Source organism: Puma concolor, chromosome C1, assembly GCF_028749965.1.
Source record: "Puma concolor isolate L17-30 chromosome C1, mPumCon1.1.hap2, whole genome shotgun sequence".
NCBI lineage: Eukaryota > Metazoa > Chordata > Mammalia > Carnivora > Felidae > Puma > Puma concolor.
This window is the reverse complement of record NC_141674.1, coordinates 75,227,727-75,254,546: the sequence shown is the minus strand read 5'-3', so window position 1 is coordinate 75,254,546 and position 26,820 is coordinate 75,227,727. Positions and strand designations below refer to the sequence as shown.

The 26,820-nt window shown below is 38.6% G+C and overlaps 2 long non-coding RNA genes across 2 annotated transcripts in view; one reads left to right on the top strand and one right to left on the bottom strand.

The window, feature by feature from the left end:
* The first annotated feature begins 15,940 nt into the window (after positions 1-15,940).
* LOC147578154 (uncharacterized) overlaps positions 15,941-26,820 on the top strand; it is a 60,974-nt gene continuing 50,094 nt past the window's right edge. Inside the window, exons 1-2 of the long non-coding RNA XR_015254211.1 lie at positions 15,941-16,042; positions 21,574-21,624. This is a non-coding gene — a long non-coding RNA (uncharacterized LOC147578154). The remainder of the gene's footprint in view (positions 16,043-21,573; positions 21,625-26,820) is intronic.
* Positions 18,791-26,820, bottom strand: part of LOC147578153 (uncharacterized) — a 58,184-nt gene continuing 50,154 nt past the window's right edge. Inside the window, exon 5 of the long non-coding RNA XR_015254212.1 lies at positions 18,791-18,853. This is a non-coding gene — a long non-coding RNA (uncharacterized LOC147578153). The remainder of the gene's footprint in view (positions 18,854-26,820) is intronic.

Genomic DNA, 26,820 nt, shown 5'->3' with positions numbered 1-26,820 from the left:
CACTAAATAAGAGTAGAGATTCAATAAGTTGCTTATGATTTTAAAGAAAATCTATTCAAAACGTTAACCGACTCAAAATTTTAGTTTGCAAACACTCATCTTTAAGGCTTGGCTTCAGTTGTCACTCTTCAAGACAGATTTCTCACTACCAGGGTCTTCCTTCTTTGAATTTATACTGCATTCTAAGTCAATCAGGTGCAGGTTTTTCTACCCTCATTCTGGGCGAGGACTAGACCTGGTGCTACTGGGGGTACAAAGAAGGAGAAGACTTAATAAGTTAGCATCACACAGTTTAGGTCTAAAATGTTCTTCAATTTTTACCATGCTTTATGATTATTTTTGAAATGGCAAATTTCTTGAAGGAAAAGAACATCATTTGTATAAAAAATGGTAAAAGGATTTATTTTGAATGGCCACTCTGATGAATGAGTAGTTGCTCACGGGAATGCTGTGTAAAGAGGGATTCTGAGTTTGTGTCAGTATCGAACCAACACTGCCATGTTTTTGTCATCCTTGCTCAACTTAGAATCTTTTTTTAGTAGTAGCATTTCTTTTATTAGAGAATGAGAGCTTTATGATCCATTTAATTTCCCTTTTTTTAGCTGCCAGAAACTCAGGGGAAAGTTCTAATATAATTTTCTTTATCTCTTTATTACTCAATTTTTTCTTTTATTTTGTGGACTATGTTACTGTATTCTAATGTGTTTTAAACAGCCAATTGCTTTAAATCTTTTTGAAAAAAAATAGATAATTACATATTCTTCTTTCTGTAAACTTTATGGTGCCTAGCATAGGTCCAGGGCCCCAAAGGAAGCATAGAATAGATACACTTTGATTGCATGGAGAACACTGAACTTGATGCTATCGGGGTCTCATATGGTAAATGCATAATGATGTATGAATGAGTGAGTGAATAAATGAATGATTTCAGAGGGAATTCAAAGCATGAGAAGGATCATGATGGGATGTGATTTATCAGGGAAGGCATGAGACTGGAGATGAATCTTGGCTAATACCTTTAAAAAAGGCATAGACTAAAGATTGGAATAGTAGGAAATAGCTTGGTGGAGAATAAAGGTTTAGGAGGAATTTACAATGACAGGAGCCATAATGCAATAATATTGGACTCTTCTTACATGGGCCTATTTGCTTGGGTGGAATGTAAGATTTCAGAGATAAAAACTTAAAAATAAAAATTCATTCGGGACACATTAATGTAGTCATCCAGACAGAATTTCCAGGGTGCTTTTATGTTGTTTGTTGATGAAGATAATCCTGCCACCTACATTTATTTCAAATTCAGAAACAAAAGACACAAGATGTGATGATTTAAACTTGTTGATTTAGGGCAAAATTTTTCATTTACATGCCTCACAAATTAATCCCTTCATAGACTCAGAATAAAGAAGTTGAAATTCTGATTCTCTGCAAACTGCTCCATAATGTCTGTTGGGGACTGGCTTTGTTTATTTGCTGCTGTACGATAGTCTTAGGTAAACAATATATGGTTATAGCCATGTGCATCTGGGTAGGCTTCAACATATTTACTATGCAACTTAAACATTAATAAGCCAGATCTGCTGCACTTAGCAAAATAACTAAATTTCATTCAGTGTAAAACAAACCCCTACCATCTTTTTGTCGAGTAACCTTGGTCTTTACAGACCATCCCTACCCAATCCGTCACTTCCATATGCCTCTCCTTCTTCCTTTATTCTAGGTTTTTTTCTCAACATTTTGTTTCTCTGGGCTGAATTTCATCTCAGTTGATTGCCCAATTCACTTTTCATTCAGTCATAATTGTTTTTTGAATTGTCTTAAATTCTCAAATGGATTATGACAATTTGAAAATTAACAATGGTGCCTTAATTGCTTGGGGCTGTGTGATCCACAAAACCCTGTTGGCTGATGTTTTTCCCCCCACCTGTAATTTTTTTTAACCAAATGTGAAAAGGTAGAAGCACACACACAAGCAGAAAATAGATAGGGTTGTGATTGACAAAAATTCTCGATCTTCCAATATTTGGAAATCAACCACAGATAACTTCAAAACTATTTTAATTCAGAAACAGATAAAAGATAGTTCAATCAGGTTTTCTTTTTTTTAAACTCAGTTTCTTTCTCTCATGGAAGTGGGAACATACACAGGCCGGACAGCATTTTCTGTATGTGTATAGAAATTAAAATCAGAAAAATATAATTATTCTTTAATTATCTGACTTCAGCTGGGCTCTCAATGCAACTTAGCAATCCTCTTACTTGTCCCTGGTTGGCTTCCTCTATTATTCCTCATGAGGCAGCTGTTCTCAACCTTTAAACTTGTGTTATTCTTCTCATTCACAGCCTTTAGCCCTGCTTCATAATTTACAGAGAATGTAGCAGTTTCTAAGCAGTCTCCTTGGACTTTTCATGCTTCTACCTGCAGACTCACCTACAGAAGCACACGTATTTTAGCCATTTCTCCCTCAGTCTTGAGTGACGAGGGTTTTACCTTCCTTCGATACTAACCTTTCAGATGCATTCGATTCCATCTTCTCTGGCCTCTCCTCTACACGCCAGCCTCTTTCTTTCCCTCTCCCCTGGTTCCCTCTCTTCAGCCTATGGACACGATCACCATCTACTACTACCTTAATCTCCCCCACCTCCCGTCTTGTCTTATCCACACTTGGCCCTTTGTGTGCAGCCAACTCTCTTTTCCACCTGCAGCCCCCCCCTCTGAATTCACTGGACACTGGGGATTAGGTGCAAAGGCCACACCTATCTCAGGTAATCACCTGGGAGCTCTTGCCCACTTGTTCTCCCTTCCTAGCTCATCATCCCTGTCTGCTATTTCCTTGTTTTTAACCCTGCCTTTAGAGAACTGTTTCTGTGTCCTCAAATTTTAATCTTCTGTGTTTCCCTGGTTGTAGCTCCCATGTACCTGGGTCCTAATCATATCTGGTGGGCCGAAGTTTGGCCATTTTTTTTTTTTTTTTTTTTTTTTACCACAGAAGGGGGTCTCAGACATTCTCCTGAACTCTGAAGCACTTTGATAACACTGTCTCTACTTCCTCAGCCCCCACTCTCTTCTCATCCCATTGAACCACCTGATCTTGCTAAGATTACTGATGACTTCCCTATTGCTAAATCTAACGCCTGTTTCCAATTTTCAACACTTTCTCAGTTTGTTTGTTTGTTTTTGTTTGTTATTTATTTATTTTTTAGGTAATTTCTAGCCCAACATGGGGCTCAAACTCACAACCCTGAGATCAAGAGTCGCTTTTTCTTTTGACTGAACTAGCCACCATCCCCAACATTTTCTCAGCTTTTAACACTGTTGACTCTTTTGACTTCTTGACACTTGCATTGGCTTCCAGAATGTCTGTCAGTATACCTGTCTTTACTGAATGCCTACTGCTCTAATTTTTGAGATATAAAGGGGAGTAATATGTGGTCTCTGGCCCCAAGGATATTACACTGTAGAGGAGAAGAAAGACAAGTAAACAGGCAAGTACAAATCAGGAAGGAAAGTCTGTGCATGAAAGTGTACTCATTTCTGGGCCTGAAGGGCTGAAGAGGACTTCAAGTCTGAACTGAGGCTTGAGGAATGGCAGAAGCTACCTAGGTAGGATGGGGCCAAGGATAAGAGTCCCAAGTTCCAAAGAAGAGAGAACATGAATGTTTGGTGTCATTGGAGCAGAAGGTTTGGTGAGTGTGTTGTAAGAAATAGAGCTGGACAGGGCAGGGGCCAGGTCATGGAAGGCCATGTGAGCCATTTTAAAGAGTTTGGAAATTATGTAAATACAATGAGAGGCTATTGAAAAATAGTACAGAGAAGAGTGACATGATCTGAGTCACACTTTAGAAGTGACACTCTAGTCTCTGAGTAGATAATGAGTTGAGTGATGGTGGAGGGATGGCAGGAGGCCGGTTTACAGGCTGTGGCAGAAATCTAGCCCCAGATGGCCCTGGACTGATGCCGGGAAGTGGTAATTTGGACAGCAAAAGGTAAAAACTGTGATGGATTCAAGTGGTATTAAGGAGAAAAAATGGAAAAGGCTTGACAATTGATTAAATTATCCTAATTGTCTTCAGTTCCTTGCTATCTCACCATGGCACTTTTACCTATAGAAACTATAGCATTTCTCACTTTTAATTTTATTTTTCTATTACTTACTGGATCTATTACTAGGACTCTGTCTGATTAATCTCAATCTCCTTTGCAATGCATGATTCCTTGTGTATAGCAGTTTGAGTGACTCAAACGCTGGTTGAGTGACTCAACTTCCCTGGGTAATGTTCAGTGTTAATTTCTAGGATACATCTCTGCCAGACTTTCACCCCTACCCCTGCCCCTCTCCCACACATTATACAACCAATAGAGGAGACTGCTTTATCTAAGTTTAAAAAGTTGCAAATCAAACTTTCTTTTACATTTACACTCTTTATAAATGTTTATTTTTAATAATGTGAAGGCAAATACTCTGTTGTCCTTTTATTTGCTTTCTATTGTGGATGTTAAAATTGCCACAAACACAGAGATGCAAAACCACACAATTTTTTTTATCTCTGTACATTAGAAGTCCAGATAGGCTCAACTGGGTTTTATGCTCTGGGTATTACAAAGCTGAAATCAAGATTTCAGCTAAGCTGGACTTCTATGTGGAAACTCTGGAAGAAATTCACTTCCAAGCTCTTTGGGTTGTTGGCCAATTTCAGTTCCTTGCAGTTGTAGGACTGAGGTCTTGGTTTCTTTGCTGGCTGTCAGCAGGGGCTGCTATGGTTGTTGACAGCCACCCTCCATTCCTTTTTTTATGGCCCTTCCATCTTCAAACTGGCAATGCCAGCAATGGTCAATCAGGTCTTTCTTTTTTATTTTTTCCCCAGTTTTATTGAGGTATAATTGACAAATAAAATGATAAGATGTTTATACTTTGATGATTTTATGTACCTATTAATATATATTGATATATATTTTAATATTTCAATATATTTCAATATTTAATATTTTCTACATTTTTATTTTATTAGTATTATTTTTAAATGTTTATTCATTTTAGAGAGGGAGAGAGAGAGAGAGAGAGAGAGGCAGTGAGAAAGGTAGACACAGAAACCGAAGCAGGCTCCAGGCTTTGAGCTATCAGCACAGAGCCCCATGTGGGGCCTGAACTCACAAACCGAGAGATCATGACCTGAGCCAAAGTCAGACGTTTAACCAACACAGCCACCCAGGCGCCCCTGTACATTTTAATTTTTAATTCATTTTATATTTTTGTATATTTTATATTTTTATATAATTTTGTATTTGTATATATTATATACATAATTTTATATTTGTATATATTATATAAAAATAAATGTATAGGTTGTGAAATAATTCCCCCCATTGAGTTAATACACATCGATTATATCACTTTTTTTTTTTGGTGAGAATATCTCGGTTCTATTCTATGTGCACATGCACATTTCTATTATACAATACAGTGTTATCAGCCATAGTCGCCATGTTATACATTAGATCCTCAGACCTTATTCATTTTCTAGCTGTACTTTGAGAACAAAGGAGTAAAATGGCAAAAGAAGGAGAGAAAGGGTGTGGTCATCTCTTTTCATATGGATCACCGTGCTCAGAGAGCTTTCCATACTGATTTTCCTTTCTTCAAAAAGCAGCCTTGAATTCTGGTGGGCTCAAGGAGAGATTCCAAAGAAGGGTTAGCATTTACCAGTTTCACTCATCAGGGTTATAGGCCTCCAGAGGTGGATAGGGTTGGAAAATTACTCTACTTAAACACTAGTGACTTTTTATTTTTCAAAAGGTTTGGCAAAAAGAAAGGGGAAAATCACAAACAATAGTCTAAGGAGAAAGTTTCAAGGATGACTTTAAATATTTAGCTGGCAAAGATCCAGTTTGTTACATGACATATTGGGAACATGACTGGTGACACAAACAGTTAATAGTTCTTTGCTTTTGTGTTCTCACCCTGTTTGGTGTAACTAAGGCCCCTGATGAGTTCCCAAACAATATCAAGGTGTGAATACAAATTGCCAATCTTGAAAAATCAGTTTGACAATCAAATAAAGCAAATTCCCGACTTTGTCTTTCTTTGACACAAAGCAAAGAATGCCCAATGCCATTGAGCTTGTTTGAGAATAAAGATGAGGAAATTGTCAGTCATTAGGTGCAGCACTAGCAAATGAAAATAATGCTTGAGAGGCCATTTATTACCAATTCAATTTAGCTTTATTTGCAGATATAAACATGTTGTGAGTGTTTCTCCATTTCTTCTTCTTCATTTTTTTTTTAAGAAAAACAAACACAAAAACAAAGAAATCCACAACACCTACTGTTATAAGGAGGAGAAAACATTTGTAGCCATGAAGATACTGAGAAAAGGCAACAGATAAATTCATATTTTTGAAACCAGGAATCTTTCTGATGACTGTAGGAAAGGGCAGACATAGAAATAAAACATGACATGCTTTGTGATGAGGATCTAACCCTGGGTCCGTATTACCCCCAGATCTGATAAGCACGAAGAACAACTTGCCACTTCAGCCTTGAATCATTTACTATATGAACTTAGGCAAGTTTCTTATGCTCTTTGAACCCTTAATTAAAAAAAAATGACAAAAAATAATAAAACCCACTTTTTAGAATTGTTACACATATGAAATCAGGTGTCAAATGCTTATTCCATATCATAAATGGAAGCTATTATTGCTATTATTATTGCTTTTGTATAGAATAGCATTTCTGTGTACTTCTCAAACTCTCCCCCAAAAGCTTAAAATGCTTTGGTACATTTATTATTAACTTCAATGCACAGATTGAGAAATTGGGCAAAATATGCAGAACATTGATCCTAAGACACACAGGTGAGAAAATGCCAGGTGTTGTCTTCTTAATCTGTACTTGCAATGCCCTGAAAAGTTCTGAGATGGCCTTAGTGATACATCTTACACTCATGTCAAACATTCTGTTGACATCAGTAGGACTTTTAACTCATGTAAAATGCCCTGACTCAGGCTCTTGGACATGTGCAGCAGACAGGAAGCATTCCAAAAGTGCCCAAGAATCAAGAGGTGTCAAGTGCCCACCAAGAAAGCAAACATCTCTGGGTGCCCATTAGCTGCAATAAACAGTGCATTTGGCAGTGTGAGTTTGACATGGATGTGTAGAATAGATTGCCAAACTATTTTTCTATCATATGAGATGTCAGTGAAAGACAAAAGAGGGGGCTGGTAGTCCCATTATTGGATGATTGTGTAATATTGTATGATGAGGATGGGCCATCTGATATTCAAGATAGAGGCAGCACTTTGGCAGAGGATACGACATTTTTTGACCAACCTTCTAAGCATTGGCTTACACAAAGCCAGTCCTGTGACTTATGGTCCCATTCTGGAGTAAAGAGCCATTGCAGGCTGCCATGTATATAGGTATAAATATTTCTGAGGGCAACTTACTTTAGCAAACTATTAAAAACACTCTTCTTGGAATATTTCTTTTAAACTAGGGCAGTAAGACTGTCTAAAACATATTAATTCAATATCTCTTGATCAGTCTTTTTTTTTTTTTTTAATTTTTTTTTTTTCAACGTTTATTTATTTTTGGGACAGAGAGAGACAGAGCATGAACGGGGGAGGGGCAGAGAGAGAGGGAGACACAGAATCGGAAACAGGCTCCAGGCTCCGAGCCATCAGCCCAGAGCCTGATGCGGGGCTCGAACTCACGGACCGCGAGATCGTGACCTGGCTGAAGTCGGACGCTTAACCGACTGTGCCACCCAGGCGCCCCTCTTGATCAGTCTTAAAAAAAGAAACTGTTTCAAATCAATGTCCTTTTATTTTTATCTTTGCGTTTAATTTCATTTACATATGACTAAGTCTGTTTTCCTTTTGGTAAATTCAGTTTGCTAGAGTTTGGCCCCCAACCCAGAAAGAATGGCACTCTCTGAGGTAGGGCTGCCAAGTAGGGTAAGCAGCATTGCAAGTCAATTTGATCTCTGTACTTTTCAAACTTCTCAGATGTGATCACTGACATTTGGCCTGATGAAGGAAACCCTGGGGACTGCAAAAACACCAAGCTTGCTACTGTCCTGACATGCAAAATGTCTCATAAGCCGTCTTTATCTTTCATGGCTGTGGTGGTCTGGATAAATTAGACCAAATTGAGCTAACTACTGTCCTTGGCTACACTCACATAGCTGTTTTCAAAAGCTAATAGGAGCTGTGTGTGCACATCCAAGGACAGAATTTGGCCCCTTTTGTCTTTGCACAAACAGTCGCTTTAGTTGAGATGATTATTCAGATGATTCTGAGTGACTGTTTCATAAGCAGTGCTTTTGCACAGTTTAAATCTCTTTTCACTTTGTTCTTCAGTCAAGACATTTATGAATATGAAAACGTGACTCAAAATCTTCAGTTTCCCGAAAAATAAAAATCTGTCTGATAAACCTGTGAGTATTGCAAATGAACAGGAAATGAGGCAAAGCAAGTCACATAGATGGTGGCAGAAACAGAAGCAACACTGGGGAAAAGTGCTAACATTCATTAATGGTAGCAATCTGATTAAAATGTTTATAGCACATTGATCCTTGGTCTCTCAAAAGGCTAATCTGTCATTTTCAAGGAAAATATAGACCATCAAATATATTTATTCAGATGCAAAAAAAAAAAACAACCCTGAAATTAACACATAATACAGCTCTTTCCTTCTCACTCAGAAATATATTACATAAATCTCACTTTTTTCCAAAGGCCAAATCTTTTGAGAAAGAAGAGAACTAGGCTGATAGAAAAGTTTTTATTACTACAAATTGCAACCTTGGGTCATCTTTGAATTTCTTTCTAGAAAATCACACATAGAACCAGGGCCTTAAGGTTTTGGAAGGGACTTCTTGCATAAATCAATATAAGATATAAATAATGTGAAAGATAACCTAGAATTTTTTTGACTCTTTGAGGCACTTACAAGGGTTAGCTCATTTCTTTTGTGCTTTGAGCAAATCTCTTTATTTATGGTTTCTTTTTGCCCTTTCTCTGAAGATGATCAATTTAAGAATGTATTTAGTTATATATTAGAACAGGACTTCCAAAACTCATAATTATGTACACTATCCATGCTTTTACCAAGAATGGCATGTTAATTATTTTCACTTTATGCAGCATTAATAATTTATGCAAAAATAATCCCACTGATTTTTTTGAGTGGTTGATAAATTGTCTAAAATAGTAGATTATTATTATTATTATTATTATTTTTTTTACTACCTGCCAATGTGAACAGATTCCAGGTCTTTGAGACCCATCTTATCTCTGCTTGAAACATTTTGAATACCAACTCCAAAAACTCGACATTAATAAAACATTAAAGTTCCAACTTAAGCCCATAAAAGTCAAGAAATCCAGAGTTAAGGTCGACCCAGCTCTCTTAACTCTGTTCTCCTGCATGTATGCATGGGTGATGGGACAGCAGTGCAGGCTGTTGCTTAAATCAGTCTTCCTGCATAATCTGAAAATGTAATTGAATTAGTGTATAAAGTATTTACATACCCTGCAGTGGAGAGCCCCACACACTATATTATCCACATCCCCTCTCTGGGTCCTCATTTTAACTCCTCACTGCAGTGTTCCTGCGAGGCTTCCTCAAACATTCAGAAATTGGACTTGCAAATACAATTTCCCTTCTTTTACGAGGCTTCAAGATGAGTGATGCACACTCAGCTTTCCCAGTTGCCTTTCAGCTTCCGGCCAGACAGATAGAGTTTAGGTAACATTCTGCCTTTTGGTTAACATCCTCAGGGCTTTCTAGCTATTAGACAATGCCATTCTGTGGTTAAGGATTATTTTATGCTCAAATCCAACCAGATGCAGAACAGGTGCCATATTAATATGAAAATGAGAAACATTAGGTGGAGTTTAGGAACATATAGTTGGATACCAGGGTCTTAGGGAGGTTTTTAAGGACTTTGGTTTTAGACAGACCCATGTTCCAACAGAGTCCTTGTTTTACCACCTAACTGTTACTTAAACTTTCCAAGCCTCTGTTTTCTCCTCTATAAAATGGGGGGTAACACTAGTCTTGATTTCTAAGATTCAAGAACACTGTGAAGATTTGAAGAGATGATGTGTATAATGTGCATGAGGTGTAGTAAGCACTTCATTTAAATGGTGGCTGTAATTATTGTCCCTCATTTTGGTAGGAAATAATAATAGCATATTGTTTCAACTCATTCCCTTTTCTTCATCTCTCATTGAATGCGAGATGGGGGCCCCAAAGAGAATTTGTATATTCAGAAATGTGAAAGATGAAATTTAACAATAAGCATAAAAAGATGCTCATCCTCAGCCATGATTCAAAAAAAGTACAATGATACCATTTTTCATCATTCAGATTGTCAAAGACAAAAACAAATGGTAATATCCTATGTTTGGTATGGGGAAACAGGCTTTATTATACACTGCCACTGGTATAAACTGGTATACCATTCTGACAGGCAGTCTGGTAATGTATATAAAAAATTTAAAACATGCATCTTGTTTGACTCAGCAATTCTACCACTAAACATTTATCTTAGGGAAATAATCACATGAATTTTCAAGAATATTCGTAAAAGCCTTATTGAAAAATTGGAGAGAACTGAAATGTTAATATGGGACTGTTAAAATAAATTATGGTGCAATCATACAATGGGATACTATGTAACCATTAAGAATGAATGAATTTTACATGCAATAGGTTTGATTGAGTACGCATAACTTGCAGGGCAGATATTTGAAATGCTTCTATTTTTTTTGCCATAGCTGTTACCACTACTCTATGTGGAACCTCCTTTCTTTCTGAGCAGTGGGTTTCCTTAACCACGTTCTGTTTGTTGAGACCGAAGGCCAACTTCTTGGGCCTGTGACCTCTGCAGTCATACAAGCCTGACACTCAGAAGTTCCTGAACTTGGTTTAATACTTGACTGTAGCTGTCTTGGAAATCTTAAGAATTTTATTTAGTTATTTTTTAAAGGCTTATTTATTTTTGAGAGAGAGAGAGAGAGAGAGAGAGAGAGAGACAGAGCAAGTGGGTTGGGATAGAGAAAGTGGGAGACAGAGGATCTGAAGCAGGCTCCACGCTGACAGCAGACAGCCCGATGTGGGGCTCAAACTCAAGAACTGTGAGGTCATGACCCGAGTCGAAGTCAGATGCTCAACTGACTGAGCCATCCAGGCACCCCAAGAATTTTATTTTTGAATTTGTGTTTTATAAGTGAGATTTGATAAGAGAATGGAGCGTGTGCATGAGCAGAAAAGACAAATGCAGTAAGTGTGCCTGGCATCCTTTCCCACTTCCCATTTTTCCCACCCTTTACCATTTACACATAGCATTCCCAATGCCCCTGAGCATAGAATTCTAGTTAATTCATCATGTGTGGGAGTTTAAGGAGATTCAAGTGAGTATAAGGTAAGGGATTTCCATCTCCAGGTGGGCAGATGGGGGCCCTGATGGCTCCAAGAGGCCATGTGTTCCATGCAAAGCAAAACTTGCTTTGAATGCAGAAAGAAGTAATGGTGTTCTGAGAACCGTGAACGACTGAGAAACCCTACCATATCCTTTCATGCTTGTCTTACGTCTGTGTATTTGCCAACCACTTGTGCCAAAAATGATGGCATAGAAGTACAGGGAGAAGAGAGAAACACATAATTACATTTCCTTTAAGTCTTTCCTAACTCATCCGTAAGCTGCAGGTAGACAGTGTTGTAGAAGGTGCACCTATCAAGAGGTGAAATTAAAGCAATTGAGTTTGTTTCCACTGTTCTGCCTAAGAATGAAATCTGTGTGTAGGTAGGAGCTGCAAAATTCCAGTTGTACAATTTTGGTAATCCATACAGGAGTTAAGAGCTTTGTATCTGCATTCAAAACTGATACAGAAAATATAAATATGAATAATTATATCCATGCTAATAAATTGAATTTTTAATTTTTCTTTACTTAAAACAACATCATATAGTAAAAAACAAACACCATGATCAGTTGACAGGAAGAAGGTAGAAGAGCAAAAATAGTGTTATATTTTAGTACCATTAATGCCACTTTTTTCTTTTTAGGATTTTTTGCAAAATGTTTTTTTTCAACGTTTTTATTTATTTTTGGGACAGAGAGAGACAGAGCACGAACGGGGGAGGGGCAGAGAGAGAGGGAGACACAGAATCGGAAACAGGCTCCAGGCTCCGAGCCATCAGCCCAGAGCCTGACGCGGGGCTCGAACTCACGGACCGCGAGATCGTGACCTGGCTGAAGTCGGACGCTTAACCGACTGCGCCACCCAGGCACCCCGTTTTTAGGATTTTTTGAATATGGATCCCATATTTTCATGGCGAACTGAATCCCACAAATTTTGTAGCTTGCTCTGATGCCTTTGGTGAAAGAAGCGAATGTATTGGGGGTGTTTGTTGCTTTTGTTTATTAGCACTTATTTACTTTTCTGTCAACAGCCCATGATTTTCTGGAGGCATCCACTCTCTGTCCATGTGAACAGGAAGGAGTTGACTTCACAATTGGCTCCAGGGGTTTGTGTGATACTCAATCTTGGTCAATTAGAGCATTTCATTTTCCTGGGTATATTGATTGGTTTGAGGTGATCGTTTGAGCTATGTTGATCCATACAGATCATAAGACTTGTGTAAGAAATAGTAAGAATGGATTTTCCACCTTTTGTTGCTAGAATTTAATCTGAGGACAGGTAAGCCTGGAGCTGTTTGTGGACATGATATGGACCCCAAGAACACTACCAACATGAAGAATGGCAAAGGTGAGAGACAAATAGAAACCAAGTCCTGGTAATATCATTTGAGTCCCTGGATCAAGCTATGCCTGAAACTACCAGGATTCTTTAAGTGATGTGAGACTTTTTTGTGTGCTTAAGATAGCATGCATTAGATTTTGTCTCTTGGAACAGAGTTCTGGCAGAGGATGTACAATATACACTCATTAGTGATTGTGCATAACAGATATCTCTAAAAATATATACCAGACTGGTCACAGTGGATATCCCAGTCAGAGAAAATTATGAAGAGGCCTCTTATTTACAACTTTGTATTTCTCTGGTGTTAGGTTTCTGGAAAGCAGGCATTTATTACTTTAAGAAGCAAAGGCAAAGAAGGTGTTTCCATTTTGGAAAAAAAGGTCAATGCTGCATAATCTTAATGTAATAATTTCTCATATAGACACAAAAGCAGATGTCGTCAAATAGACCTCACATGGATTATTCAGTAACAGGAGCTGGTGTTCCCATGCTAACTTCTATGCAGAATAACATGGGCATGCAGGGCAGGCACAGAGTCATAACACAAGCCTTTTACCAGCATTTTCACTGGTCAGTGCCATGTAATTATATTGCTGAAAACAGCAAATAGGAGAAGATGAATGAGTTGGGCCTTACTAACTTGCCTAGAGGTGAAAAATTTAATTCTCAAGTAGGTAAGTTTTTGTCTTACTGTGTTCTAATGCATGCATATGTGTCTAGAAAAAGAAAATTTGGGTTTGAAGCAGTATCACAAGAGGGCATTGAAAGGCAGAAGGGAGGAAAGTCAAGCAGCTAAGGAAGGTTAGAGCAGCCTCATGGAGAGCTGTCTAAGAACCCTGCAGAAATACTTTCACTAGCCCAGGGTTCTGCCAGGTGCAATTGCTCTACCACATTGAAGGGATGCAGTGACAGTGTTTTATGCGTATCATTGTGCTCAGGGCTCGCGCAGACACCAGCCCCATTGGGAGGGGCTGGGAGTAAGGACCCGGTTTACCCAGCATCCTGTGCAGAGGTGTGCATGGTCAGGCCCGCCTATGCCCCTGGTGGGGTGTCCTCCAGTCCAGGACTCCATCTTCTGCTCATGATCACAGCCCTCCTCTTCCCTGCACAGATATTCCTCTTCCCTCCAAACTGGAACACACACAGGCATCCTCCCCAACCAATTGTGTAATCTAGGAAAATTGGTTTCCAACGGTCTTGACGATGAAGATTTGTGTCGTTCCTTTCAGTTGGACATTGCTTTTGAATGTGTATGTATGAAAGCATGACTGTCATCCTTCATTTGTATTCAGTAGTCAGGTAGTTTCTTGGGCACTTGCTTTAACAGGGTGAGAGTCTAAGGACACTGGTTGCGGTCAAGAGGAAAACAAGTGAGGAGCTGGGCCTCCCGGTGGCAGCCTTGGCTCCTGCGCCATTTTGCTGGTGCTGACCTTTGGGATTGCTTGTCACGGTGCTGGGAGGGCAAACGCTATTTAGCTATCACTACATTTGTTTGTTTTTAAAGTAATACGAACATCAGGTAAAATGTTCAAATGGAACAAAATAGAACCCAGTGAAAAGTAATTCTTCCTGCCACCCCAGCCCTCTTCTTCCATCCCCAGAGGCCGGCACTGCTGGCTGGTGCATTCTTCTGGACAGCCTGGGCCCATTTATGCATGCCTGCCTCGTTCTTCACCTTGGCTTTACCTTGGCTTTGACCTGTTAAATAAGGTCCTAAACTGCAATCAGAAGATGATACTCGGCTCTGCACTTTAGCATTCTTCCCTTGAGCAAAACAATGAATAAAGACACACATACAAGGGCTTGAAAGTCCTCACTCTGGATAGGTGATTAACTCCTGTACCTGTTTTTCACACCTTCTCTTGGCATAAGGCCGAGCAGGTGACTAGTACATTCTCTATTTCTGCAGCATGCGATATTTCCAATTCACTGCAAAACAAAGTTCAAGCTGCTAAAAAAGCTAATTTTTAATTACCTTGAATTACAAGTTGCAAGGAGGCAGCCTGACAGCTCTCATCAATGAGATCAGTAAGCTGTGAAGACAAGTGGCCAGATATGTCTTGTCATTAATATATACAGTGTGATCAGATGCCATCATAATTGTTATTATTACAGGATCATAAAGATTTAAAGTAACAGAAAAAGCAAGCATCTTTGTTTGAAAGGTCAGCCAAAGAAACAGACTGAGCTCATCAATAAAACAGTGGTGCAAAGAGAGATGAGTATTTAAAAGGAATTCTTATGAAAATCAAGTAAGCAGAAACTTTTAACAATAATGTGGGCAAATGAGGCCCTAGTAGATTACTTTGCATTGGACTAAATTTTGAAATAAACACTAGCAATGGTTTTCCAATACTTGTCAGTAACACTGGCTAAGAATATAAATTGGCTTTCTCAGGTAACTGTGTGTATTTGACTAAATTTTCATGACTGAGGTTTTATAATTTTAAACCATGGAAACCATGTAATTATAAAGTTACTGAAGAAATAAGTTTTCTACATAAAGCAATAACAATGCATTTTCCTTTAAAAAAGTGCACGCGCGCGTGTGTGTGTGCGCGTGCACGTGTACTTTCTGCACGCTTTGCCCACAGATCATCACGAGGAGGGCTTTCAAGAGGATCTTTTTCTTGCTGTAGTGTCAGATCTTAAAATAAGATTTAAGGGCTGGAAAGTCTGATTGAGTGGGACTGAGACGTGATTTCTAGTAGGAGCGCTCGCCAGAGCATGGAGAACAGAAAATTCTATTTCTATATGTTGGAGGTTAGATGTTTTTGGACATGTTTTAATCCAGCCTTTTCTTTTGAAATCAAATATATGCTGTAACTATCTTGAGATGTGTAGTTGCTTATTAGAGTTAATGGATTGTTCATCCTCTTTGTCCTTGAGATAATCCTAAGTATGTGCATAAAACTGAGATCATGTTGCCCATAAAAACCAATCAGCCTGGAGTTGGTCCACAACGTGCTGAACACTCACTAGAGCAGATGGAAAAGATAATGTTTAATAAAGAGTTAGAGGATTAGGTGGTACAAAACAAGCTAAGGGAAAGGGACACTTTTATTTCAGGCGAACCTCTGTGACACTTCTTGCACCCCAAGACAGATTAAAATGATCCCAGGGCCATGACATTCAGCTACTTCCCGCCCCCCCCCCCCCCCCATCACTGACCCTGCATACATTGTCAGCTTTCCGCCCTGCCAGCATCAGCACCGGCATCTGTGAATAACTCAACAGATAGTTTTTCAGGTTTATCAAGATGTATGAAGTGAGTCATTCGCAAATTAATATACATATGAGGAAATGACAGAAATCTGCTAAATATGTTTGTATTTGAACAACTGATACATCTGAGCTTGATTTAGGAGGGGATGTTATCAGCTTACAGAAATGACAGTTAAAAAGATAACTGTCACACTGTTTACTGATGAGGTTTCTATTTGTCTTAACGTTTAGACGTTAAATGAAAAACGGATTGTGGATTACAGCCTAAGCGTTTTTGAGGCTGAGTTTAACATAACAACTTGTGGCCAATGGAGGTAGCACTAAAGGTAGAACCAACTAGTCAGAAGTCCTCTGGTGAGGTAAGGTGGTGAGGCCTTTGACAGCTTAAGTACAACCTCATTTATTTTTTACCGTGTTTGCTGAAAAAATTAAATATAGGCTGGAGAGGTGGATTGAAGTACTGTCTCTGACTTGCTGGTCTGGGGTCTGGCGTTCATGCAGAAGGGCCAGAGGTTCCAAATGGCAGCCATGGGCCTCGGAAAGCACTTTGGTTTGTGACCCTGCTGAGGAACAGGATCATTCAGGTGGCTCATCACCGCTCCTGCTCTGTCCTTTGTTCCAGGCCTCGGGCTGTGCCCTTTGCTCTTCAGCTTAGTTTACAACAGACATCAAGAAGCACTTCTCAATTTAGCTTCTCGTGGTCTCAGCTCTCACAGCCCGAAGGAAGTTGCCAAACAAATGTAACCTCTCCTGCTGGCCGAGCTCTCCCACCTGTGTTCGCAGCGAGCTGGCTGTTTGGCAGTGCACTTACACACCGTGGAAATGTGCTCTGGGATGTGTTAAGCGGAATTGGGGAATATTTCAAACCATTTCTTAAATAATAGAATTGAAATGTTGTGCTGCTGAAGTGGCCTGAGATGGAAACTTCTGAGTGAAAAGTTAGATCCTGATTTTTCTTGAAGACAAAATGGAGCCCTGGGGTGTGTGGTTTTCAGGCTTTCTCTATTTGTTAATTTTGGAAATGGACTTTTCACGGTTTTTCTTCCCTTTTGTGTTAAGCCTTTGGTTTTGCTTCTACATGCAACTCTGGCTAGAAAATTTGGGATTTTTTTTTTTTTTACCTTGATTCTAATTAATAGGACCAGAGGTAAAGCAGCAATGGAAAGAGCCATTAAGAACCATAAATAAATATATTAGCTTTTAAGTATAATCAGTGTCCCTGATGTGGTATCGAACATAAAAGAGCAGGGTACCAGGCAAAGGGTCCTGTATTGCCAGAGATTCACAAACCCTGGATCTCAATTAAGAGGCCTGGAAAGAGAAAGATCCAGCCTGCCTGTCTCCCTCCCCCTTTCCTTCCCTCCCCCCTTTCCTTCCTTCCTTCCTTCCTTCCTTCCTTCCTTCCTTCCTTCCTTCCTTCCTTCCTTCCTTCCTTCCTTCCTCCTCTCTTTCTCTCTTTATTTCTTTTCTTCTTGTATCTTAAGTAGATTTTTTTCTCTGAGAGAAAGAGAGAGAGAGAGAGAGAAAGAGAGAGAGAGAGAATCTTAAGCAGGCTCTACACTCAGCGCAGAGCCTGGCACAGGGCTTGATCCCACAAATGTGAGATCATGACCTGAGCAGAAATCAAGAGTCAGACACTTAACCTACTGAGCCACCCAGGTGCCCCGGATTTGTTTTTTTTTTTAAAGCAAAGACATATAACTTTTAGAGGAGTACAAGTACACAAATATCCTGAAGGGGTAATTTCGGTCTGCTATCCAAATCTTACTTTAAGGTCTCAGACAGTATGTCTTAGTTATGAAGGCAAATATCTCACAAAAAGACACCATAGCTTGTGCTCTTTGAATAGAGACACACAAAGAAGGCCAAGCTTTAGGATTCTCAGGCTCAGATAAAATATGATAACTGATCTTACAATAATAAGTATTTGTGCTGTTATAGAACAATGTTTATCAAATAGAGGACGTTCATGAGCATCTTCATGGTGTCTGCCATGACTGAGTACCAGCAGTGCTATCATTAGTATTTTTCTTGAGGGTGATTCAGCATGAGGTGTTCAGGTATTAGGGCTTAGAGGGTAGCCCCTAATGAGGACATGGGTGCACCTTTCATTCCGGTCTGGGGTTAACTCCACTTGCTTCATTTTATTCTAGGTAGGCATAGGGAAGTGACTGTCTTGGGGGACATGAGTCTGCATCTGGGAATTGTTACATAAACTATTACATCTGAAGCAATGACTCTCCTCTGCAAGCACGCTGAGAGAAATTCCTTTATGCACTTGACCAGTTATGGAATAGCTGTTCTAATTCAGACTCCCATGTCAGAGCCAAGGACTCCAGGAAAACTTTCTGCCATGGAGCTTGAAGACTGACTGTACATCTATACATACCAATACCAGATGCCACACAGTTAGTGGAGTCCTCATTATAAATTGAGATAATTTTTAAGTTGTCATCTTCCCTCTTGGTTTTTCTGTTTGAACCAAATGCTATTGCCCAGTTTAATTTCCCAGCCCTTAGTGTGACAGGCTTTGCACACAGGCACTGGATTTTAGAACTACAGCCTTGTAATTCTTCCACGAGCACCTCTAAAATGGAAAGTAATTTTTTTCCCATATAGTTCGGCTTCCAACCGCTCCGTGTAGGAGTTTCCTTAGAACATCCTGACCATCCTGGGTAGCCCCTTATTGGACACTTTCGGTGATGGGGCACTTACCAGTTCTTAGGCTAGTCCTCTCTGTTTCAGCAGCTCTTATTGTAAAGTTTTTCTGTAGAAAACTCAGATCTGCCTCCTGTCCTCTCACCCTTTTGCCTCAGTTCTGCTCTCTAGAGCTACAAATATAGATCTCTTCCCTCTGAAATTAGAATTGCAAAATATTAAAGAGAGTTTTCTTGTTCTCCCTTTATCTTCTTTCCAAGCAAAACTTATATCACTCATTTTTCAAAAAATGTTTATTGTGTAGATACAAATACTGGGTTAGATGGAGTAGGTGACTTGGACAACCGTTTCTCATTGATTTTGCTTACAGAGCTGGTAAGACACTGGCCAACTTCTAGATGGACGTTCTCATCCTTTGTTTCTAGAGTAAGAGCTCCTTAAGGATAGTGACCATGGCTTCTAATGAATATCCCCAGAACCTGCTATTTGACTCACAAATGGATGTCCAATAAACACTTTCTAACTCTCTTTCCTTCCTCTAAAATCAAGGCCCCTATACCTCATCACAGTGTTATTCTCTGGTTTGACTAGTGCTAACCATGGTAGAGGCATGATACTGCTTGAACTGATCCTGACATTGTGTGGGGGCTCATAAGATCTCAGTCCACATAGACTGCTATAAGATTTGGTCTCACATGTCATCTCATTTAAATGGCCTAACAGTCCCGAGAGGTAGATACTGTTATACCCAGTTTTTACATGAGAAAATAGATGGAAATAAGCAAGTTAAATTGATTTAAATCACTGGTGTTCTCTAATTCCATATTCAGGACTTTTTCTTCAAAAAAAATATTTTTTAATGTTTATTTATTTTTGGGGGGGGGCAAGGGCAGAGAGAGAGAGAGAGAGAAAGAGAGAGAGAGAGAGAGAGAGAGAGAATCCGAAGCAGGCTCTAGGCTCTGACCTGTCAGCACAGAGCTCAACTTGGGGCTTGAACTCAGGAATGAAGAGATCATGACCTGAGCCAAAGTCAGATGCTTAACCGACTAAGCCACACAGGTGCCCCTAGGACTTTTTCTAATACAGACCCTAGCTCCTAGTTCTCCATCATTTTCTAAATTTGCACCCAAGTTTTTGATCCCAGTGTAGAACTATACCTTCCTGAATTATCCTTACTAAAGATATCTTGTTAGTTCTGGCCTATACTTCTTGAGTCCTTCTGGAATCTTAACATACTTATTTTACCATCTTCACTAATCCTTTCAGTTTGTATACTTGTTACTAATATGCTGGGCTTATTCTTTTATATAACTTATTGATGAAAAATGCTCTTGGTCCCAAGGCAAAGAGAAACCTTGCTGCAGGATGACATTGAACCATCAATACTGTTTTGGGTACACTCCTTCAACTATTCTATCACATCATCCACAGTTTTCTGTTTTGGCCATAAAGATAACATGGAAGATTTTGTCGAATGAAAGTGTATTTTATCTTAAATCAGATATTTTTCTATATGAGGAGTTCTGCAGTTTTCCACATAATAAGGATACTACACTTAGTTTTTTATTTGCTATCCCAGAGGGTATGATTTGGTCCACATCCCAATTTTATCTCCAAGTGAATAGTGTTTTTGAAAGAGCTATAGTCACTTATGTAAGCTTCATCATGTATTTGTCTCTCATGATATTTTTCCTTTCCTTCCTGCCTCCACATACCTTTATGTACAGTATGTTATAAAGTACGGGGGCAAAGTTGTATTTAAGAGAAAATGAAAGCCTTGATGCAAACAAATACATTTTCCCAAAAGAAACACTTATTTCAGTGTATACATGCAAAACTTTAAAACCTGATTAAGAAATGTATGAAGGAACTCTATCATGTGGAGGATGTTACTTAGGAGCTGAATTACAGGATTTGCTTGTGTCTCTTTTTCTCTCGCCCTGGGCAATCTAGTCTAATTACAAAACTTGCCTTTCATTCTGTTTAGTGTTTTTCAGCTATGCATGAGAAAAGTTAATCAAAAAATAAAATGAAAAACTGTGATGGCTAATCGAAGTTCCATAGATTTCTCTGCTGTTGCCTAGCCCATCCGTGGGGATGAACTCTAAAACGTTACCTTTAAAACATCATCAGATGTACTGTGCCTACTGGCCTCTGCTTCTTTTAAAAAAGAGAAAATTTTCCTTTAATTTCAGAAGTTCCCAAAATTAGAAATGGAAAGAAAATCATGGCTTTTCCTATCTTCATTTATCCCTTACCCACAATTACTGGGAGGTTTTATGATCATAGAAGACACTAGACCAATAATCTCAGAGATGGGTAATCTCGTAAGAGAAGATTGAAAAAGGTAATTTATCAGCCCCATCCTGTCCTCTAGTATGCTCTTGTAGGGGAGGAAAACACCATAAAACCTTGGTTGGCAAGCATAATTTGTTCTGGAAACATGCTTGTAAATCCAAAGCACTTGTATATCAAAGCGAATTTTAAGAGCCATTGGCTCAGTTGTGATCATGTGACATTTGGCATCAGGTACTCCTTGTATTGCAAGATGTCGCTCCTTTATCAAGTTAAAATTTATTAGAAATGTTTGCTCATCAGGGCACCTGAGTGACTCAGTTGGTTGAGCGTCCTACTTCGGCTCAGATCATGATCGTGCAGTTGACGAGTTCGAGCCCTGAGCGGGGTTCTGTGCTGAGAGCTCAGAGCCTGGAGCCTGCTTCAGATTCTGTGTCTCCCTCTCTCTCTGCCTCTCCCCTGCTCATGCTCTGTCTCTCTCTGTCTCAAAAACAAAAGTAAACATTAAAAAAAATAAAAAAAAAAAAAAGAAATGTTTGCTTATCTTGCAGAACACTCACAGAACAAGTTACTTGCAATCCAAGGTTTTACTGTAACTCTCTTTCCCTCTACCCATCTTAGGTGCATTGGTTGGTGCCTTGCAAATTAGACTGACAGAAGACAGATTAACAGGTAAAAAACAAACGGGTTTATTACCAAGTGCGTCTTATGTACACATGGGAGTACTCAGTAATGAATAACTCAAAGGGGTGGTTAGAACTTGGGCATTTAGCGCTTAAGAAAAGAACAATATGCTATACATTTTTAGTGAAGGGACAAGACTAAGGAAAAAGACTTTGAATTTCTAGGGTGGCAAATTGTGGTAAGGTTAATATATGGGGAAACTAATGGCAGATAAGTTCTAGTTAATGGAGTTTATTATCTAGATTCCTCTGGTGCCCCCTCGGGGCTGAAAAGTGTCCAGAATTATCTTCAGTAATGTCTGTCCTTCCTGGTAGAGGGAAGAGTGGACCCCTTTACAAATCTGTATCCTGCTTTTAGGACAATGGGGAGGGGGCAGCAGAGAAGTGTTTCTTCTTAGTTGCCTTCAGTTCAAAGTAATCCTGTGCTAAAGAGGCACTTTGTAGGGTGGCATATTTTGCTCCCCATTACTTTGAAAGGACATTGGATTAAAAGGATTGCTGATTCTTGGCCTATTTTCTTTCTGGCTTCCTTGTCTCGAACATAGATCCAAATGTCAACCACTAGAACCAATCCTGGCTGTGGTTTTGTGTGGGGTTTTTTCTCAAGGGCTGAGATGTCATTTTTGGAACATTTTAAATCCCCTCTGTGACAGCACTACTGCAACCAAACACAATGTGATACAGTTAGTGCCTTTAATTAATATTGTTAACTAACCCTGATAAAATCACAGAATTGTTTCTTTGTTCTTTGGGAGATGAAAGAAAAGGTATGGAGATGGTTGAGTCTTTTTGAGAGCTCTGATTTTTTTTTAAAGGGTTGCTGGCAGCGGTGATGGGTTAATGGTGAACAAAAATAGCATGTTATCAATGCAAGCTTGTGGCATTTTTGTCAGACAATAGGAGATTTCTGGATGGTGTATGTCCATTGCTCCTGTGGCCTAAACCCTGAGTTTCTCAGTCGTTTGAAGTGAGTGGTGTTGAGAAGCAACATATGCTTCTTCTCTTCCATGCAGAGCAATGGAATTTGGAAATATGTGCTAAATAGAAAACAGAGTTTGTCATGACAGTTTATCTCCAAGAAAGGACAACTTCCTGGGATAGTAATAATGGTTGCTAAAACCTCACTGAGAAAAATAATTCAATTGCCCAAATTTGGGCTGAGCTCCTGCTGCAGCTGGCTTAGGAGAGTGGCAAGGTACCATTGATCTGCTTTGGAATGAGGTGTGCTTGGGAATCATGTGGATGGAGCCTCCCTTTAACTGATACTGACTATGATAAAAGAGGCCTGGGGACTTTCAGAGTAACATATACCATTCACATAACCCAGCATCGTGTAAGTCTTATGAAGTTGTTGTTGTCGTTTTTAATGCTTTTTAAACTTTCTTTCAACCTAAACAAACATAACAACCTAAATAAAATGAAAAATATATTAGAATCTATTGAAGAAATCTGTGAATGCTTTATCAATAACAGCAATGTGACCAAAGTCCTATGCACTTGTTTTTTTTTTTTTTTTTTTTTGTAAATATTGAAGTCCAGGCACATAAAGGCATTAAACGTGTAACTTCCTATTTTAAATCCTGGCTGAGACAAATTTGGCATTCCAAATTTTAGCCAGCAGCTGACTCAACAACTGGGAAGCCAATTGACCAAAAGTTCTGCCTTTGACTGTTTCAGGGTCAATATAGGACAGACAAAAGAATTAGAAATGTTTTAGAAAACCATCAACAATATGGAGTGAGAGGCAGAGTCTGGAGCTGCTTTGCACACCAAAAAGAGATATTTTTTAATATAACTGACATACAACATTATATTAGTCTCAGGTGTACAATATAATTATCCAGTATTTGTATATATTGCAAAATGATCACCACAATAAGTCTAGTTAACATCTGTAACCTTACATAGTTACAGAATTTTTTCTTGTGATGAGAACTTTTAAGATTTACTTTCTTAGTAGCCTTCAAATATGCAAAACAGTATTATTAATCTGGAGTCACCATGCTGTATGAGATTTATTTATTTTACTACCAGAAGTCTGTACCTTTTGACTCCCTTCACCAATTTTGGCTACCCTCCACACCACACTCCTGCCTCTGGCAACCACCAGAGAAAACCAACCATGTTTTCTCTGTATCTACAAGATCGGTTTTTTGTTTTCTTTTGTATTGTTGTTCTTTTAGATTCTACATATGAGTGAGATTATATGGTATTTGTCTTTCTTTGACTTCCTTTGCTTAGCTTAATGACTTCAAGGTCCATCTGTGTTGCAGTGGGAAGATTTCGTTATTTTGTATGGCTGAATAATATTCTACTATGGATAGTTGACCATTGAACAATGTGGGGGTTAGGGGCACTGCCCCCACCCCCCGATGCAGTTCAAAATTCATGTATAACTTTTAATTTCTTAAAAATTTAACCACTAATAGCCTACTGTTGACTGGAAGCCTTACTGATAACATAAATAGTCAATTAACACATATTTTGTATGTTAAATTATTACACACTGTATTCTTACACTAAAGTGAGTTACAGAAAAGAAAATGTTATGAAGAAAATCATAAGGAAGAGAAAATACATTTACAGTTCTGTACTGTATTTATTGAAAAAAATCTGCATATAAGTGGGCCTGATCAGTTCAAACCTGTGTTGTTTAAGGGTCAACTATATATATACCACAGTTTCTTTATCTACTTATCCATTGATGGACACTTAGGTTGTTTCTATGTCTTGGTTATTGTAAATAATGCTGCAGTGCACATTAAGGTGCATGTATCTTTCTGAGTTAGTGATTTTGGTTTCTTTGGATAAATACCCAGAAGTGGAATTCCTGGATCATATGGTAGTTCTATTTTTAATTTTTTGAGGAACTTCCATACTGTTTTAAAGAGGCATATTGTATAATTAAGATTCAGTGAGTTGTCCAGGACTCCATCGAGGTCACTTGCTTTATTACTGTGAAAGTTTGGCCACATGAATATAAGATAATGCTAACTTACAAAATCAGCAATGCAGTGTTATGAAAAGATCACTGACTCAGGAATCAGGAGACCTGAGTCTTAGTCCCATTTAATAACCATTAATCATAATCTTCATTTGTGTGCATTACTGTATCACTATATGTCAGGCATCTTGGAATATATTTTCTCTGGCCTGTGCAATCATGCAACCAGGAAGATATTATTATCCCATGTCCAAGCTGAAGAATCAGTTTTGGAGAGTTTAAGTGACTTTCCCAAGGTCACTAAGCTAATAAGTAGCAGAGTTAAGTTTCAAACTTGAAACTGTCTCCCGAGGCTCTGTCTCTGCTGAATGCTCCATACTCTTTTCTGCAGATTTGTCCTTCCTTCTGCCATTCCTGCTTGGAATATCCTTCTTGCTCATCTCAGCGTGTAGGACTTTTGGTCATTCTTCACGCCTGACTTCATCTGCATTTTTAGGAAGGTTTCTAGGAACGCTCCCATCCACTGGTTCCTCCCCATTTTAACCTCACAGCTCTTCCTACTGCTGCTCTGGACATCTGCTTTTATCTCTGGTACATTCTCTGTAGCTTTGGCACTTCCCATTTATTGTGAATGGTGTTTTCAGTGCGACACCTGTCCTCACTCTCCTCTCTCTCATTTATACATTTGGAAGACATTAGGGGGAAAAACCATTAAAATATAGAAAAATGCCATATATCCTACCACCCCAGATTAACAAAATTTACCATTTAAAATTCCTGGCTTCAAATATTTTTCTTTAAATAAAGAAATAGCACCTTACCAATCAAGTTGAATTTCACATTACACATTTTCCAATCCCATTCATCTTCTTTCTCTCCAGAAGTAACCACTAATCTGATTTTGGTACCTAACCTCTCAATCTGTGGTTTTAATTTTTGTTACACATTGTATATTTGTAAGCAATACGTAATGTCATATTATAATCTTTTTTGTTGTTGTAGAGAACATAGTGCAATTATTGCATACATCTTTTGAAAATTTGCTTTTTTCACTCAATATATTTTAAAAAGTAGCCATATTGATGCATTTAAATCTAATTTATTCATTTAAATTGTAGTATTCAATTTCATGGGAATAAATGTCTCCTTTATCTAATTCTCTTTTTATGGACATTGAGGTTCTTACAGGAAGCTATTTCAATGTATTTGTTTCTCCTTTACTATTAGACGCTGAATTCTCTGATTGAGGGACTGTGGATTATGCTTCTTTGGGCTTAGCACTGTAATTGCAACTCAATAAATGTATGCTGAATGAGTTGATGAAAATATCTGGGCAAGTGATGGTCTTCAACTTTGAGAAGGTTAACATGATTGAAAGCAGGCAGAGGGTGACTTCAAAGAAGTTGAAATTGCATTTTTTCTTGTATTTATGGAGATGAAAATATAGGGTAATAAAAAGCTACTCGAAATGATACTGAATTCTGGATGGGTAAGTTAGTAAATTTTTATGATCTTAATGAAATTTGTAAAAGATTAGTAACAGAAAATATGTAAAACAATTGATTAAGCTACAAGCAAAAATGCTTAGAAATGTGCCTACGTGTATTTGTCAAGTCAGTGCTGCTTTATGGCTGGACAGCAAAAGTTCTGTATCTGCTTCTAACTAGAATGTCTCCATAATTCACCTTGGAAAAATCTAATTACCCTGGAATATTTGACCTTCAATGTGTCAACATAAACATTTTCTCAACCTGGCTTCATGGAGATATGGCAGCTGTGCTCAACAGAGATAACATTTTTCTTTAGAAATGTTAAAGGCCATGGTCTGTTTCTTCAGTTTTGTATCTTCCCTTCTGACCCACTTGCACTTTTGTTACTTTCTGATTGTTGTCTAGATGGATCACATCCAATAATGGGGAGAGAAGTGTGAGGTCAGGGGGTGGAGGTTATTGCAAGGAAGAAATGAGTTTATACTTGTGAAACCTCAGAATAATGTCTGTCACAGGGTTAGGTCTCAATAACTGTTAATTACTGCTCTTCTTTTTTATACTTTTTATAGCAGAAATATAAGGTAGCTATCTTATAGGCATTATTTTATGTCTGCCAGGATGAGTACAGAACTCTCCATGTCTCTTCAGCCCAAGATTACAATTTTTTTCTGTGAGTTCAGGTGGATGAAGGGCAAGTGTCTCCACAGTGAGGAGACATGAACTCCAAAGACTCTCTATCGATCACAGATAT